We start from the raw sequence: 18,146 nt of genomic DNA on the forward strand, positions 1-18,146 counted from the left end.
CTAGCGCTTTTTAAAGCGTTCGCGCTATTCTAACCCTAGAGCAGTGATCTCACTGCCGCGATTGGCGCCAATCACAGGGAATTTGCCATTAGTGCAAATCGCCAAACTCATTACATGCAGCTGACAGGGAAACACTGGCTTGTGCAACCTTCTTCTCTACCTCAGGTGGGTGATAAATGGATAGCAGGAGTGTGAACAGCTTTCTTGCAAGTAAAACTACACAGTCATCTCAACAAGAAATAGACAAGACAAGACAAATAACATTTATATTGCGCTTTTCTCCTTGCGGACTCAAAGCGCCAGAGCAGCAGCCACTAGGGCGCGCTCTATTGGCAGTAGCAGTGTAAGGGAGACTTGCCAAAGGTCTCCTACTGAATTAGTGCTGGCTTACTGAACAGGCAGAGCCAGCCAGGTCATTTTAGTTTATTTAAAGAAAAAGATTGGCAACCCACAATTAATGCAAATTTACTATAGCATGCATACAAAAGGCTGAACTATCTTTAATTCACCTTGAAGCCTTGGACAGAATGAAGAATATGGAAGAATAAAATGCCCAGTTCACACTTCTACATTCTCCTGGCTGTGCAACATTAGAAGGTTGACCATCTACAGCCAGCTACCCGTGGATAATGCCAAAAAAGACTGGCACCACATTCAGATGGGCATACTATGACTGTGATAATTGCTGCCCACATGGCATTAGCAGTTACATGTTATGGACAGTTTCCCACCTCTGCTTCCTCTTGCTGCTCAAACTAAAGCCCTTTCTTGATCCACCAAAACATATTTTTCTTCAGTCGAGCATCAGAGGAACACTGCATTTCCATGGCAACCAGCCCAGTGGTGAATGGATAAATTCCAGGTAGGTTAAAGTCTGTCTGCTGATTAGAGACACAATGACACCAGTGACCAGGCTAGTCAGCAGTTTGCAGGATGGTTGTAGGTGATCACTGGCTTACCATCTCCAGACTAATAGTGCTGATCTGTATGTACAAATATTAAGCTCCTGTCTGTAAAGGCACCCCTCTCCTCTAATGCTGGGCATACACGGTTAGTTCTTGCGCCTGTATCGAGCCAGCGGCTCGATGCCAGCGCGTCACCGCTTGTCCGTGCGGATCGATTCCCGCTTGTCCCCGCGGGCGCTACTAATCAGCCGCTCGTTTCTTCCCATTGTTCTCCCCGCCGGTATCGAGCGCAGTATCGATCCGGCGGGGTATCGGACAGATTGGATCTTATCAATCGAGCCATCAACTGCTCGAATGATAAGAATTATCTGACCGTGTATGCCCAGCATAAAGCTTTTAGATGTTGCACAAGTGCCTATCAACTAGGATGGATATTTTCAGCAAATTGCTTTATCTCTGGGTGCAGCCAAGAGCCTCTGTTCTTACCCCCTTCCCTCTCCATAGTAAAGTACAAGAAGCTCAGTGAGAAAAATCTCCCATAGCATTGCATTAGCAAGAGGTTTTCAAAATCACTAGCGCTTAAAAAGCTCTTGTAGTGTGAATAAGCACTGACACATGGCTGCCTGCAAGAAAACAATGATGATCATCTCACTAAGTTGGAGCTAGTATGGTTTAGATCCTAGGTTCTCAACGTGCGGTACGCGTACCCCAGGGGGTACTTCTGATGATTCCAGGGGGTACTCGGGCTTGAAAAACGTATCCAAGAATAACAAATTTAGAGTTTTAGAAAAGGGAAATACTATTTAAACAACACCAAATTAGTGTTTTAGCTCATTAAAAGCAATTGTAAATGCTTAGAAATTGTTTAGAACCAATTATCGTGTACTATGATTAAATATATATTTCTCAAGGGGTACTTGGAATAATGTTTACTATGCTAGGGGGTACTTTGCAAGTACAGGGTTTGAAAAGGGGTACATACCAATCAAATGTTGAGAAACACTGGATTAGATGACCCATCAAGAAAGGTTATAGGGAACTGTTATCCAATCACAGCAGTGTTTATAATGTGAAGCACTCCAATTGGCCAAAAAGCGAGGTTGAAGTAAAATTACGCCCAATTCAAAACCCAGCATTTTCAGAGGGAGCTGTCCACCTAATCACGTTAGTAGAATTTCCATATGGACTTTTTTTGCTGGGTCACCTAAACCATAGTAGCTCCCAAAAGTTTTCATGGAGGCTTTAAGCCCAATCTACACAATACAATTCTTTGTGCGATTCGATTACGATTCTATTTACGATCCGATTAAATCTGACATGTCCGATCGGGATTCGATTTGCCGTTGCAAAACAATGTCAGATTTAATCAGATCATAAATAGAATGGTAATCGAATCGCACAAAGAATCGTATCGTGTAGATTGGGCTTTACAGTCACACAGGTTTATATGAGATCTTGACTGTGATGTCACTTGCCTCACCCCTGCAAGGCCTACTGGGAGGGGTGATTGAGCCACACTGCTAAACAGTGCAAGAGGGGCCTGACAGACAACTTAGTCAAGGAGACAAGCTCCAATTTAAATATAGGTGTGCGCCTAACAGTACTGGGTAATTCCATGTTTGTGAAGTTTGGTGAATGTGTGGACTTGCAGCCAAGCAAATTGACTAGGAAACTGCATTTTAAAGTTTACTTTCTTTATAAAATACTATGAATTTACAGACTTGCTCAGTGTTCTCCCCAGGCCCTTTTAGCCAGGTGCTCCACCCGGCTAGTTTTGTTAACCCCCCTGGCGGTATGAAACATTCCGCCAGGGGGCAGCGCAGCAGTTTTTTTTTAAATCATGTAGCGAGCCCAGGGCTCGCTACATGATAGCCGCTGCTCAGCGGCATCCCCCCGCCCGCTTTGATCGCCTTTGGCGATCTCCGATCAGGAAATCCCGTTCAAAGAACGGGATTTCCTGGAGGGCTTCGTCCGTCGCCATGGCGACGGGGCGGGATGACGTCAGCGACGTCGGGACGTCATTGGGAGTCCCGGGCCACCCCTCGGCGCTGCCTGGCACTGATTGGCCAGGCAGCGCACGGGGTCTTGGGGGGGGGGGGCGCGCCGCACCGGATAGCGGCGATCGGGCGCGCGGCGGCGATCGGGGTGCTGCCGCAGCTAGCAAAGTGCTAGCTGCGTCCAGCAAAAAAAAATTATTTAAATCGGCCCAGCAGGGCCTGAGTGGCACCCTCCGGCGGCTTACCCCGTGTCACACACGGGGTTACCGCTAAGGAGGTTAATCACCCAGTTGTCATCAGCTCACCTCCTCCTATGCTGTAAGCAGAATTGTGCAGAGAAGCGCTTGCCCTGCATTCTCTCAACTCGCCCCACCAGGCTAGTTTTTCATGCCACCCGGCTGGAAAAAAATCTGGGGAGAACACTGTTGCTTAACACCATTTTTTGTATTTAAAGTAATTAAAAAGGGTATTTTCATTTCACTTTTCAGTCAGCTACCAATTGCCAAAAGTGATTAAATATGAAGTGATTAAAAGCTGAAGTTACTTCTTTACAGGGCTGTAATCTGTAGTCCCATCTTAGTATATGGAGGCTGCTATATTTATTTCCTTTTAAGCAATACCAATACTGAGGAGTCGGATGATTTTTGTACCGACTCCACAGCCCTGCTCACACTACAGTTGTCCTTTTAGGTGAGCAAGAAGAAATGAGATTTGCCATTGCTCCTTGCATGTATTAAGCAGAACAGATTGCATTTTCATAGCAAAGAGCAGTGTCACTTTAATAAGGCTCCACAAAGCAATGAGCAGATGACTGAAGCCTTTGGAACATTTATGCGTTGTGAACATGGCAACTTTAAGCCTGTTCAGACTGTCAGCGTTTGTAGAACGCATATAAATTCAAAAACCGCAAGTTGAAAAACGCATGCGTTTTTCTTGCGTTCAAATGCATTTTCTATCTGCGTTTTGCACACACACACACACGTGACCCAGGAAAAAAAAAAAGAAAAAGAAAGAATTATGAGAACCGCAGAAGGAAACGTACGCTAAAAATGCAATAGTAAGCGTTTTTGATACGCGTCCATAGACTTTCATTGCGTCCGTTTCTATGCGTGATGCACAGAACTGCGTGCAGCAATGCGGATGAGAAACGTATGCGTCTCATATGCATACATGTGAACGAGGCCATTAGAAAACATTAATAGCCGTTTATATACGGAAAGTCTGCCTGTACGCGTTCTGGAAAAACGGCTAGGAGCGCACAGGCCCGAGACTGGCACAAGTATGGTAAATAGGATTATCATTATGTTGTATTTACAACTTGTACGTTACATCTTGTACTCAACCATACAGACTAGTGTTCACAGGCTGCCGATTCAGGTCAATTTCATCTTGTTGTTCACTTGCATAGCTGGGGCACCGACTGATATTTTTGATTTTTAAAGCGCCAACATATTCCGTGGCGCTGTATAGTGGCAGATGTTTGCCTTTTAAAGGTTCAACGGCCATGAACTTAATTTTACACATTACATTCTGATAAAACATGATCAAACAATGAACATCTGTACGTGATGCATATGAAGCATGCTACATATTTCAAATAGTATCAATTCTGACTGACCATAACATACTGCTTAGGAGTAGAATAATAAAGACAGGTTTTAGTCAGTATAAGAAAAAAAAAATTCACCACAAATCTGATGGAATGTACAGATAATGTATGGTTAATTCACTAATTGAAGCACTTGCCTTACAAACATATTTGTAGATCTGATAGAATCTCTGAAGAGAATATGTATCACAGCGCAATAGCCAAGTGTTGCTGTCTGTTTCCTAATGTGGTGATTTGATAGAGCAGCTCAAAACATGACAAGGCAAACTGAGTGTGTGCTTTACAGTTTGGTATGGAAAAACTCTCCATGGGGGTTGGTGACACACTACTGTAAGATCCAACAAACAAGACTCAGCATGTCTGATCTATGCACATCACTCCATCCATCCCCCTACAACTCCAGTTCGTAAAAAAAAAAAAAAAACTAAAAAAAAAAACAACACAACAACATACAACTCAATGGACCCATGTACGTTTCTAGTCATTCAAAACAATGATATAATAAATGTGAAACGTTTTCAAAACCTGGCCAAACATTCAAAAGCTCAGCACAGCACCCCCCTCCCTCCTGCAATCATATGCCCTTGGGGCTCTTCCCGCAGGGCTGATGCATTCCAACAAAACTTTTCCAAGAGTCTTTACAGCTAAAACTTCTTGGCACCAAACTATACACAGTAAAGAAAGTCCAATGTCTGCAGCTCACAGCGCATCACACATTCCAGAGCAGGAAGTTCAATAGTCAGTAAACTACTCAGCACTAAGCAAGCAGGTAACTCAGCAGATAGCAGGCAGCCACAGGGACATTGCCGAGTATCAGTCAGTGCACAGCGTGCCTCAATCACAGCCTCCCCACCCCCGGCACCAGCCCTCTACACTAAGTTGATGGCAAAGTCCAGAGACAAGGCAGCTGCTAAGCGATGACACGTCCTGGCTGCGCTGCGACCTCTGGCCGGGATCACAAGTCATGGCACACAGCACAGCGCTGTATATAATGGGAGACGCGCGGCGCTGGCCACTCTCTCCCAACAGGTGTGGCATAGAGGCACCGCTACTCACCCCAGTCACCGGCCGGCTCGCGTCTCCTCCGGGTGCTCCCAGCCCACATCCAGCGCCCATATCTGGCGAGAAAGCTCTTCCACGCCCCCGCTCCAGCGATCAGCGAGGAGAGCCAGGCACAGACACACCTGTGGGCGATGCACACATCCGCTCCCCAGCACAATACCAGACAGGAAACAGGAGGAGAGAGGGAGAGACAAGTCCAACCCTTCCAGCGCAGGCTCGGGTTACAGCCTGGCCGTGCGGAGGAATGGGAGGAGGGGGTGGCTTGTGGTGGAGGCTTGTGGGGAGGCTTTCTCTCTCTTCCCATTCACTACATCGCTCTGATCAATAACAAAGGCATGTTTCCCTTGTGCTGCTGGGGATGGTGGCACGGAGGAGCGGGTTTCATCACAATGAGCAAACATCTGTCTCTGGCATTGTCTCTTCATATTTATTTATGTATAAATACTCTGCAGACAGTGTTTGCCGGGGCCACCATTTGTTACATCGTTCTTGTTTGACACAATGCACATAGGCAACAACGCAGTCCTCATCTAGGGAAGGGAGGGAGTTTGGTTATACACTAAATAGATCGTCAGCAGTAGTATCTAGTAGATGTCCAAACAATGTGACTACAGAACAATGAAAGATATTACTGGAGGTGCAGTCCTATTTCTCTGGATTAAGGCTGCAGGAGTGGAAATCCTTTTGAAGCACCTTATGTCAGGCAGGGATTCAGAGAAGTCAGTATTATCTATTGGTGATCTGTGGATCTCTAAATGAGCATTTTTAATACATAATATGTAGATCAACAATCCATGTTTGAACAGAAGATCTACTTGGCATTGAGAGACATTGCCAGTCTACCAAAGAATGGTTGTTCAGACTTCACTTTCCTTGCAATGTCTTCTGAAATGAGTATGCATGTTTCCATATACTGTGTGATTATTTGTTCTGCTTGTGCACAGATGCCTTCCAGTCATGGCACCTTTTGCCCCCTTCCACCAGTCTGGTGAGTAGGTAGATTGTTACCTACATTGATTAGCTTTGCAGGCTGAAATACATTGATATGTTATATACAAAATGTTGTGGATATAATGTTATTTCTAAAAACACCTACAAAACCACCAGCCCAAAATCACACAATCCCACTTAATAAACCCTTCTTATTGTTGTTAGAAAGGTGGGGGATTGTAGCGACTAAACATTGCACTGTTTATGTACAGCCTGAGTCGGAGAGTCCAGAATTAATACAGATTAATCTAAACAATTTTAAACAATAAAGCTTAAAGAGAATCTGTACTCTAAAATTCTTACAATAAAAGGCATACCATTCTATTCCTTATGTTCTCCTGTGCCCCACTGTGCTGTTACTGCCACTCCCTGCTGCAATCCTGGTTTGTAATCAACAGTTTTAGGCAGTGTTTACAAACAAAAGACTGGCTTCTAACCAGAGTATCATAGGCTGAGAACAGCTTACTGTGTGACTCATGCAGAGCTTGGAGGGGGTGTGTAAAGCTTCTGCCAATGACAATCAGTGCTGCACATTCCACACATTCCAGCCTCAGCCCGACAGACACGACAGAGGAAAGGAGATAAGATTTATTACAGAGACAGTGCAAGTAGGAAAGGCTGCAGTAAGACAGACTACATTAGAACAGTAATAGGAACTTATAGGACAGAAGAAATAAGGCTCAAAATTTTGTTACAGAGTCTCTTTAAAGTGTGCCTGAAAGAAGAAGAAAAAATGCCCCTAGAGGGTACTTCCTTTAGAAGTGGGAAGCCTCTGTATCCTAAAGAGGCTCCCACCATCCTCCTCACCAGAGGGGATCCAGTGCTGGCTCCCTCAAACATCCCCTTGTCACTGCTTGCCGGGAGCCTAGTGCAGGGGCAGTATCTGCTTTCCCAGTGGATATAGCTGAGTTTGATCAGGTCTGCTTTTCTGTGCAGACGCGAGCCCCCTGCGACTGGGTAGTAAAGAGGGCCTGATCAGACTACGCTATTTCCGTTGGAGCCTGAGCGGAGAGCCGCTAGTGTGCCTGCAGCCTACATGCACTGGAGACAAGCGCCGCTGGCTATTGTTATTGTTTTGATTACTCTGGGGGAGGCAGCGCTGGATCGGAGCAGTTCAGGAGGATGGGAGAATCCTCATTAGGATCCAGAGCCTTCTCCCTTCCAAGATAATTATCTGATTTTTTTAATTCCAGACCAGGCATGGTCGGAAAATTCCGCGGAATTATTAATTCCGTGATTCCAGTCAGAATTAATAATTCCGATTTTGTTAGTCGGAACGGAATTATTCCTCCTCCTCCTCCTCATTGCAGATTTTCAAAACAGCTTATATACCATAGCTGGGATTTGAACCCAGGATGCAGTGTGTAGTAGGTATCTGTCTTAACCTCTAGACCATGAACCACACTACATGGTAAAGCTATCCTAGCATAAACCATACTACCATTATGATCAATGCAATAGAAAAAGTAGTATGATTAAGGATCGGTACTTTTTGAAAAGCATGTTTATATACCATAGCTGGGATTTGAACCCAGGACACAGTGTGTAGTAGCTAGTAGGTATCTGTCTTAACCTCTAGACCATGAACCACACTAAATGGTAAAGCTATCCTAGCATAAACCATACTACCATTATGATCAATGCAATAGAAAAAGTAGTATGATTAAGGATCGGTACTTTTTGAAAAGCATGCTTATATACCATAGCTGGGATTTGAACCCAGGATGCAGTGTGTAGTAGCTAGTAGGTATCTGTCTTAACCTCTAGACCATGAACCACACTACATTATTGCAACATTATTGTTATGCTATTTGTTATGCTATTTAGGCTTCCTTTGTTGTGCTAACCAGCAGTGCTTATTTAGGTGTTAAAATCACCACCTATCCCCGGGAGCTAGCACTTGTGTATACAAAAAACGGTTTAGTGGTGCCCCTCCTACAGGTTTAGGCATCACTAGGCATTTGCCTGTTTTGCCTATGCCTAAATATGGCCCTGTCTGTGGATGGCTAACTACTGGGCAAATTAAGCCAGCTGCTATAAATTTAGAGATGGCCAAGTGCCCAGTCACCAGTTCACCATTTTTGAATGGCTTTATCCTGTCCTTTCCCCAAATCTAAGCCTTCCGTCCTTCCACAAAGCTAATAAACTCCTTGAAACTGCATCTGTATAGGTTCTTTGCTCTCTTGCAACCCTCTCTTTCATCCAATATGATTCAGGTCAGAGAGGCAGGATTCTTGCCACCTAGGCATATAGGAGGATTTTCCAGCTAATTCAATAATTATAGGTTTCAGTAAGGAGGATTCTCATTGGTCCGCTTGGACTGTAACTCAGAAGTGTATAGAAGAAAAAAGTGTTCAGAAGAAGATGATATCACAAGAAAGAGGAATACAGATTAATCTGGCCCAGGAAACAGTCGGCACAGAATTTGTATGTCCCTCTGTGCTTGCCTGGGTTTCCCCACATATTCCAAAAAACATTCATGTAGGTTAATTGTCTTTACCTCAAAAAATAGCCCTAGACTACAAGAGGAATATAAGACAATGGCTTTTATTCAATTCACCCTTTCTCCTGATTTTTGTCCTAGAGGTCATTTTTTTTAATTTTCTGTTTAGAATAACTTTTCAGCACTCTGCAATTAAAAAGTACCAAAAGGTAGAAGAGAAAGTACTGTCAAAACTATTTGAAGTATTTTCTTGCTTGCTTGTGCCTGCAAATGCATTTTATTGATAACGTGTAAACAAATTATCAAGATTTCAATCACGAACATTTACCATGCAAAGCAGCCGTGATACTTTAATAGTGCGGCTGCTACTACGTTAATGAATGTAGTAGTGGCCGCGCTATTTAAGCATCACGATCGCTCTACATACAATTGGGCGGTACTTCAAAGAAGCTCGCATAGCTTCAAGAGCACGTTTAGCTTAAGAGCGCACACTACGTTGACGGTAGCATGCGCTTGCTGGGTTAACCCACGCTGCTTAGCACGGCAAATGTTCATGAATCAATGACTGATAGTGAGCTCCTTTGAAGGCCAGTTAGGTACATAACTATGTAGAAGAGCCGCAGAAGATGTTGGTGCTAAGTAAATACACAATGTTAACAAAAAGTGTTGTTTTTTTATTAATAAAGATAATTTTTTACTTTACAATAAATAGGTAGAGGGTCAGAAGTGACCTTTTATACCTATTTACCTGGAAAGGAATGGACATCTGGAGGTCCCATATTCCATCGTAAGCTCCCCGAGGACCTATACCCACATGAACAGGGGAAGTTACCCCCACCTCCTCCTCGGCAACCGAAGGTGTATAAGCCTCTTTTCCTTAACATGGGCGGGCTTTGCGAGAGAGGGGTTACATTTCTGCCCCTCTCCTGTAAAGTCTCCCATGTCATGGATCATGCAGGCTGGTAAACCTTAGTATGGCAGAGCTCCATGCAGCTTGGCGTAGCCATCCTAGCTAAGCTATATCAGCCTGCATAGGGGACAAAGGGTTAAAGTGAAGTTTAAGGGGTGGGGTCATGCTATCTTTTTTTAACCCTTCAGGATTGCTTTAAGAGTTTTTTGAAGCATCACTAAACATTTTATGTGAAAAATTCTGCTCCAAGAGTTTATTATTTGCTTGACAGCTTATTATACAATATCAATGTCTGAAAGTGGAGATTACTAACTACTAGAAGTAGTATAGGGAAATAACTGAAAACCTAACAATGAACTTTATGTTTAGACTAAAAAGGACAGCAATACAAGTAGAGGTTAATTTTATACACAGATAAAATGTGCTCATATATAGTATCTGTCTCACTGCACAAGTATGTGGGCCATCTGTTGTAAGGATAGTTCCATTTTGGAGAAGCTGACGATTCAGTGCTTTCTCCTTGAGTCATACATTTAGTCTTCGGTTCTTATAAACAATGTGACAAGTTAGGACTGTGCTTGTTACACTAAGGGGCCAGTTTATCAAAGTGCAGTTTTAAAAACACTCCCTGAGTGATGCATTATGGGTCTTGATTTTTGGAAGTATAGCTTGCCAATGGAAGTTTTAAGAAGGTAATGTTATACTTTACATACCTTTTCCAAAGGATTAAATCTGGGCTTCTTTAAACACACTGCTAAAGATTCTGGTAGTCGTGGCTGTCTGTAAGCTTTGTACACACGGAGGACTGTCACCCGCAGGCATTGGGACTCAATCTCTCAGGCAACAGTTCTGGGCTGAGTTCTGTACAGACACGTTGCTAGCCTGAAGGCTAGCAAGGCATTCTGTTGCTATGGAGGAAGCAGGGCTGACAGCGTGGCTCACAAGGAGAACCATCTAGCATTTGTAGAAGGCTTTAATGGGATAAGTGAAGCTGGGAATACCCAGATAGCTCATGAGGATCCAGAACCTTTAGAAAAGTAAAAAGGGTTTAAAGAGACCAAAAGCCCTCTAACTGATATGACTTCCCATTCCCTTGGCATTCCGGGTGTTCTGGACACCGTGTTCCACCCACTTTCATTTGTCCGGTTGGGCATGGTGCACGTTCACTGCTCTTTACTGGTGGGGCATTCCTGCATCTGCGACCTGGTGGTTACTAGGGGTGGCATCCCATCATTCCTTGTGGTATTCTCTGATGGAGACCCGTAGCCACTTAGACTCCATGCCCTGGGAGTGCCCTACCACCAGCACAGGGATCAACATTTTGCTGTATTATACTTACTTGCTCACTTAATGCTTGTATTATTAGCCATAATACTCATTTTGTAAAAAATTTATTCAAATAATAAAGCACTGTAGAACCTTCGTGACAGGAGGAACCCTCTGATAGGCCTAGTACACACAAGCCAATATAATAGTCTAATAAATTATTCTATCAATTGATTGGTTTTGCTGAGAATTAGGAGTTTATTCTTTAGTCAAAAGATCAGAAACAAATTAAAAAGTATAGTTTTATTGCACCAGGACCTATCCACATTGACCATCTTTCATCACAACATCTGATTTTCACGCTTGTTCTGGGTCAGCGAATCAAAATATTGTTTGAGGATCAGCCCAACAACAGAGCAAATTTTATAGGTCTCCTATAAAATGCTGATTAATAATGAGATTAAGGCCACGTTCACAGTGGTGCATTATGGTGTAACAGTCGCTTTGTAACGGGGCTAACCGCATTGCAATGCAGTGCACCCTGTATGCGACGTTCACAGTGAGGTGGAAGCGTTGTGATATAATGAGTTGCGGCATTGTACCATACTGCATGCATGCAGTGCGTTCCCGCTAAATGCATGCGTTAACAGTGAAAGTGAAGCATACTTTTCATTGACTATGTGTTCTGTTTCGATTCCTACTTTTTGTGTGAAGCATACTCTAGAAGACCCAGCCTCTATAGCAATATGTCTCCACACTGATTCAGAAATCTCCACAGGCAGTTTTACTCAATGAAAAAAAGACTAAAGGTGGCCACACACGATACAATAAAATGATCCGATTTTACGGCAGTTCGATAAAAACGATCGTATCTCCCGAAAAAATCAAAAGCTTTTTTTTCATTCGACTGAAAAATCCGATCGGATTTCCCGTTTTTTTCTATTTAAATCGATCCGGAATGCCAGATATTTCTCTTCAATTTCTACTAAAGATTGTATGGTGTGTGTTGGATTGTTAGTTTATTAATATACACACCCTAGCAATTTTCTCTGAGTTTCCAATCAGTTTTATCATAATTGAGGAAAAAATTGAACACAGGTGTGTGGTACATTGGTTATATTTTTGAAATGTTACAATTAGTCAGAAAAATTTATTGCAATTCTTAAATTGAACAGATATTTAAAAAATTGTATGGTGTGTGGCCACCTTAAGTAGAATCCAAAGTGTATTTGCATGCATAAAAAGCATACAGGAATGTTTTTAGAGTTTTGCCATGGGTAAATAGATGATGCCTCTACAAGGAACAACAGGATTACCTTATCAACTGACTCAAATCTATAACTGATTCATTTACAAAATGGCTGCTATGCAGGGAAAGACAGATGGGAACTAGCTGAATCTAGCAGGGGGAACTGAAATATTCAATTACAAAAAATATAAACAATTTTAACATCCAGAGAGGCGGCTGTGACAACACAGTATGCTTCACTGTACCCGACACAATGTTAGAATAATGTGTGGCGCCGCTGTCCTGAAACCTGAAAGCATTCAGCTGTTGTGTTTTGTTATTTGAAAATTGTAACACAGCCCTGATAAGGACACTGCAAACCCAGTACAGTGGCTGTACCAGGGTTGTGTTATAAAAACACAATTGAATTCCTGGCAATTCAAAACTCTCACCACACAGCCCATCACTTCTCTACAGCAGGGCAGTAACAATGTGATGCAGAAATAAAGCCCATAAATATGTTTTTCTAGAAGCAATGGTCATGTGGCCACTCTCCCGTTCCTTTTCATTAGTTTCTGACACTGTATGAAGGTGCTGCGTGCAAAGCTTATGACTCAGTGACAATTCAGGTGGCTTGTCTTCATTCAGATGACAGGGTGCCAATCCATACCTAATAGGCTCTGACCAAGAGGTGAGCGCTCGCAGGACTGCTATTTCTAGCAAGAAGAAAAATAGCATTTCTGGGCTTTATCTCAGCACTACTAATCTGATGCAGAAATAAAGCCCATAAATAACGTTGTAATAGCTAAGAAAAGCATTGGCACTGACGCAATGAGGAGGCATTTTCCCCTTTGCCTGTTTTCTTTCCAAATAACTAATCATAATCTGGTTTTTTATTCTCTTGAACATAACTGGATATATAACTAGAAGAGAAAAAAAGGCAAGTAAAATGTACACTCTTCACTGTATCAGAGCAAATGTATTGTTTCAAGTTGAGATTTTAAAGGGACCCTGGTCCCTGAGCACCCACTAAAAATGAAATAGTGGCTACCTCCAGCCCAGCGTAGACCGCTCGGTCCCCCGGTTTCCTCCTCGCTCCTTTCCAAGTCCCGGCTGGCAGCTCCATTATGGGACGACTTCTGCCTGAAGTCGTCAGGGCTGCTCAATTTGCAACATCATGCTTGCCGACTACACCTTAGGGCCCTTTTCCATGAGCAGTTAATAGGCAGTGAAAAGCTTTGCAAACTCTCACTGCTGCCTGGCAACTGCATGCTGCTATCTATAACTTCTCACTGCTGCCTGGTAACTGCTTTCTGAGCACACAGTTAAACTGCCTGTGGAAATAGGCCCTAAAAATATGGAGCCTTTATTCAAAATAAGCACATCATGAGGCTATGACTCAGAACTGAAACATGTTAGTTAATTTGTATTGTATGTTGTTGTTCTTGATGTGTTTATTTTGCATAAAGCCTCCATATTTGTAGGCAAGTACGGAGTACTCCTTTTTTGTACATTAGTATGTAAAATAATATACAATATCTTTGTGTAAAATAACATGCAACATCAGCGTGTAAAATAACATACAACATGAGTGTACAAAGTAATATACAACTTCAGCATGTAAAATAATAGACACCCTGTATTTGTAAAACAATATACTGTACATCAATGTAAAAAATAATATACAGCATAAGTATGAAAAATAATATATGACATAAGTTTTTAAAATTATATACAACATCAGTTAAAAAAAATATACCATACACAATATCAGTGTGTAAAATAATATACAGTAAATGTGTATAAAATAATAATTAACATCAGTGCGTAAAATAGTATCGAGCATGAGTGTGAAAAATAATATACAATATCTGTTTGTAAAATAATATACAACATCAGTTTAAAATTCTTCCAAAATGTGATTTGAGAACAATTTGTGATTTGAGAACAAAATGTGATTTGAGAAGAGAGTTTGCCCAGCATCAGGGGTGTAAGTAGAAATCACTGGAACTAGTGATCACTAGTAACTAGGATCACTTGGAAACCTGATCTAAAGGCTCAAACTCACTAGCAGCCTTTTCTAAACGCTAGTGATTTGAAAATCTCTTGCTAATGCAATGCTATGGGTGAGTTTTATAAAATCACATTGCTCAAGTGGGATCACACCCATAGCATTACATTAGCAAGAGCTTTTTTTTTTTTTAAATGAGAAGCGCTTGGAAATGGCTTAATATTGTGCTGCTAGTGGGTTCCAGGTCTCAGAGTATTAGGCTAGGTTCACATATGGTGGGGCATTGTGTCAGACAATATAACCACATAGCAAATGCTCTGCAATTCTATTGCAATAGTATGTTTACATCAGAGCAGTGGGGTGGAATCTGTCGGCATAACTAACGAGGTACTGGACAACATACGTGTTTACAGTTGCGGTGTCACTAAGGCCAGGGTCACACTTGAATCACATGTGTTTTCCACTATGGGGAAAACACATGCAATTCTTATGTCAACTGCTGGCTGCATGGCTGTTGGTGATGTAGAAAAGCCTCTATAGTCCTCAGTTTATTTGTGCTGCACACAGAATTTTTTCAGAGTAGGTTTCTGCAGCACTCATGTGAAGTTATATACCTCGGTATCCTCATACATTAGCTGCTCACACATAAATCATATGATTAAATGTTAAAAATTGTGCGTGATGTCTCAACTCGCACAGCAGATGTGTGCAGAGATCAAAGATTTAAACATTTGTTTTTCATCCTTTTCCATCCAATGTGTTGCTTGACTGTAAAAGAGTTGGGAAGTGGGAGATTATATATTTTATGTATGGGTCAATTCAGCCTTTTGGCAAGAATTTGTACACATTCATTATGCTTGTATTTGGCTATTTTTGAAGATTCTTTTGCCCCAAGTACAGCCTTATAAAGGTCATATTCTTTGTTTAGAAACCTGGCTGATCCTGATAACTGCTAAAATGTGTTCAGCGGACAAAAGCTGGACATTTTTGACTTGCTCTAATCAGAGAGGGATCTATTGCCTTCCCATACACTGCACACCAATTTCCAATAGATTTCAGCTCGAAATCTATTGGAAATTGTCCTGCTGCCAGCGCCAAGTGTATATGTGCCCCCCTTGTAGGGGCAGGCGGGGCTGGTGACCGGCCGGGGCGCAGTGAGGGAGGGGGGTACAGTGAAGGAGGGGGGAGCAGCAGCACACTGCAACTAAGCCTCTCCGTGTGTATCCCTACATGCTCCCCCCTCCATTGCAGAAATGTATAAGCGGGGGGAAGAGGGAGGGAGCAGTCCGGACCCCCTCCCCACAGATGAGTCCCAGCGTGCCGCTGCTCCCCCCTCCCTCACTGTACTCCCCCAGCTGGGGGCCTGGCTACCTATACTGGGGCACCTTTGCCTGGCTATCTATCCTGGAGCACCTATGCCTGGCTAACTATACTGGGGCACATATGCCTGTCTATCTATACTGGGGCACCTATGGCTGGCTACCTATACTTGGGGAACTTATGCCTGGCTACCTATATTGGGGCATCTATAGCTAGCTACCTATACTGGGGCACCTATGGCTGGCTACCTATACTGGGGGCACCAATGCCTGGCTATCTATACTGGGGCACCTGTGCCTGGCTACCTATACTGGGGCTTCTATAGCTAGCTACCTATACTGGGGCACCTATGGCTGGCTACCTATACTGGGGCACCTATGGCTGGCTACCTATACTGGGACACCCATGCCTGGCTATCTATACGGGGGCACCTATGCCTGGCTACCTATACTGGGGCACCCATGCCTGGCTATCTATACTGGGGCACCTATGCTCGTGCCTGTGTGCAGTGTTGAAGGCAGCTGAGGTTCCTCTAGCACACAGTTCCCCAACCCTATTCTCAAGGCCCACCAACAGTACATGTTTTGCAGAAAACCACACACAATCACAGGTGGGTTAATTTGTGTCTCAGCAAAGCTGCTTAACTACCTCTGTGGATTTCCACAAAACATGCACTGTTGGTGGGCCCTGAGGACAGGGTTGGGGAAGACTGCTCTAGCAAGTGTATGGGGCTTTACAGTTCTCACCTGGATCATATCAGAATAGTGAAATAGTTTTTTTCTATTTCTGTGACAAGCAGTGACCCACAGCAACAACAAATCAAGAACAGTTTACATTTATTTACTGTAAAGGGTACCTGAAGTGACAATTTCTTTTAAAATTATATGTTCTGCTCATACAGATTTCTGCTACTATTCTCTGTAATAATAAACAATTATTCAACTGCTATGTGCTTGGAATTCTGGGTGATCAGATTGCACAATAAATCCTTGCTCCTATTATTGGTCACTGCACTAGGCATGGGGATTTGTTCAAAGAGCCCCTATACCTATCAGTGGTAGGAACAGGGTTTGGAAATAGAGAGGATTTGTGTTTTAAAGCGGACTATAGCCCAGCATTTCATCTTTGCTCAAAAACATTATTTACAGCATATTATATGCAACTAGCATTTTTTTTACTAGACCAGCATTCGAAGGGTTACACACAGAGCTTGAAAGTTCAGTGCAGTGAAATGTGGACGCATCCGAAGTTGTAGATTATGTTATCTTATGTTTACTTAAATGTATCAAGTGAGGAATGTGACACGTTCTCTGACTGTGGAGAAGCAGCTCCACACAGACAGAGAGTCAAAGCATGTCTGCCTTTAATACATAATGAATAAAACCAGTTATTAATAGAATGCAAAGTCAGCCCACAAAGCAAAAAAACTGTACTTTTGGGAACCTATAATTTCTAAATGAATAATAATACTTACGCACAAATGCAAATATGATAACCGTATGGCATATAAAAAGTAGGAAAACATGTTTTATTGAATATTATGTCAGGGTTTTAAACTGCTTTAAGCTCTCATCTTAATTTGACAATAGAGAAGGAGATATGTGAGTGGTAATCCTGCAGTAAGAACTCCACGCATAAACTAAAATTAACCAGAATCATGCCACAATACCTAAAGCTCTATATACACACCTGACTTGAGGCTGCCGATAATGACCATCTCAGCCGACAATCAGGCTTGTGTATGGCAGACTGCAACCCCCAATCCATGAGTGATCCACCAGGCAGATCTACTCAACCCCAGCGACGCCGATCCCCCACGATCCCATTGTTTGCTCCATTCCCCTGGCAGACACATGACGTCACGCACACTTCGCTCGTCGTCACTCTATCGGCTCTTCTCATAGCAACACAGCTGACAAGCATGTGTGCAACTTGTCCCAACAATGTTGCCCAAGGGGATCAGGTTCCGATCCACGACAGGCAACATCCATCAAAGGTGTGCACACACCTTAACACGAGCCTCACTGCTGCTACACCTAACACTACCCTTCCTGCTTGCCAATCGTCACACCGGTGCGCACACATTTTCCAATTATAATACCATTGCCCCGCCCCCTTAGCTGCAATGACAGGCAATATCCATCAAAGATGTGTACGCACCTTAACACTAACCTCACTGCCGCTACACCTAGCACTACCCTTCCTGCTTGCCAATCGTCATACCGTTGCGCACACCCTTCCCAATTATAATACTATTGCCCCGCCCCTTAGCTGCAATCAATGCATGCTGCCTACATCCAATGTAAGTACTTAGCCTCTACCTCTCCTCACTTGAAAAGTAAAGCTGTAATGTTTCCCCATGATAGGTGCAGTCATAATATCCTCATAAGAGAAGTACTGCTATG

General features: G+C 43.0%; 1 protein-coding gene across 1 annotated transcript in view; it reads right to left on the reverse strand.

The window, feature by feature from the left end:
* PLXNB2 (plexin B2) overlaps window positions 1-5,745 on the reverse strand; it is a 324,368-nt gene extending 318,623 nt beyond the window's left edge. Inside the window, exon 1 of the mRNA XM_068273635.1 lies at window positions 5,568-5,745. The gene's annotated coding sequence lies outside the window, so the exon portion shown is untranslated. The remainder of the gene's footprint in view (window positions 1-5,567) is intronic.
* Window positions 5,746-18,146: the final 12,401 nt, after the last annotated feature.

The sequence above is a fragment of the Hyperolius riggenbachi genome, chromosome 3 (assembly GCF_040937935.1).
Source record: "Hyperolius riggenbachi isolate aHypRig1 chromosome 3, aHypRig1.pri, whole genome shotgun sequence".
NCBI lineage: Eukaryota > Metazoa > Chordata > Amphibia > Anura > Hyperoliidae > Hyperolius > Hyperolius riggenbachi.